Source organism: Macadamia integrifolia, chromosome 3 (genome assembly GCF_013358625.1).
Source record: "Macadamia integrifolia cultivar HAES 741 chromosome 3, SCU_Mint_v3, whole genome shotgun sequence".
NCBI lineage: Eukaryota > Viridiplantae > Streptophyta > Magnoliopsida > Proteales > Proteaceae > Macadamia > Macadamia integrifolia.
Window position 1 is genome coordinate 36,375,788 of NC_056559.1, and position 1,189 is coordinate 36,376,976.

General features: G+C 41.4%; 1 pseudogene; it reads left to right on the forward strand.

Moving 5' to 3' along the window:
• The first annotated feature begins 203 nt into the window (after positions 1 to 203).
• LOC122074432 lies at positions 204 to 950 on the forward strand (annotated as a pseudogene).
• The last annotated feature ends 239 nt before the right edge of the window (positions 951 to 1,189 follow it).

Here is a 1,189-nt window from a genome sequence, read left to right on the forward strand (position 1 = left end):
TGATGCAGGTTGATGATACATGATATTAATTGGCCACAAGAAACCCTACTTTTAACTTGGTCGTCTTGAAATAACAAGAGCATGATACAGGGTGCATGATACTAAGATTTAGGACACACGAAACACTCTTTTGATTTCTTCCCCTCCATTAATCATACATTCAATTATCCCAATTCTATTACTGAAAATTGTCATACTAAGCCATGAGTTCCAATGGGAATTCACCCATGGCTGGTCTATTATACGGCGAAACTACCATCATAATATTTTTGATTCTCAGTGTAATTGTCCTCCTCCACTGCATTCTCCGGTGTGTATTGACAAGATGTTTCCAGCGGCAAAGAAACCGGCGTTTCTCTCAACTCATCATTACCATTAATGGAGCCTCACAATTTCCCTCACTTGAGGTATCTCTCACGGGGCTAGAACCATCGGTCATTACTGCATTACCGACGTACATCTACAAAAAGCCCGACCAAATTGATGGCTCCGGCTCCGGCACGGGCACCGGCGCCGACACGACCTAGTGTTCGATATGCTTATGCAATCTAGAAGACGAAGAGATGGTTAGGCTTCTACCCAACTGTTTGCATTTGTTCCATGCAGACTGTATCGATATGTGGCTGATCTCGCAGTCGACTTGCCCTATTTGCCGTACTGTGGCCGATCCTCAAGCACCACCACCAGTGCCTGAGCAAGAGCCCGAGGCGCAGACCCATGTAATAGGAGATGATGAGGTAGCCCCTACGGATCCACCACTGGAACTATTGAACTCCATGATACCAAGTTCAGAAGGTGCATCATCATCATCAGATAACAGTACTGCACAATCTTCGAACGAGAATGCATCGAGCTCCTTCCATAAGATCCTTAATTGGAACAGATCAGGGAGGAGAATCCAGGCCTCTGAGCAATCAGAAGATGGAGTGGAAGATCTGGAGAGGCAATGAATGATACATAATTTCCTTTTGCCTTTATATCTTAATAACCCATGATTTTTAATTAATTATATATATCCATAATGTCACATACAATTATTAACCCTTCATTGTTTTAAAGGATTAATAATTGTATTTGTCTCTTTACCAAAAAACACAAAAGAATGTACTTGTCTTGGATTGGTTATTGCTTATAAAAAAAAAAAAGAATCGCCTTCAATTTCAAATGGTTTTCAACGATTAATGGATTG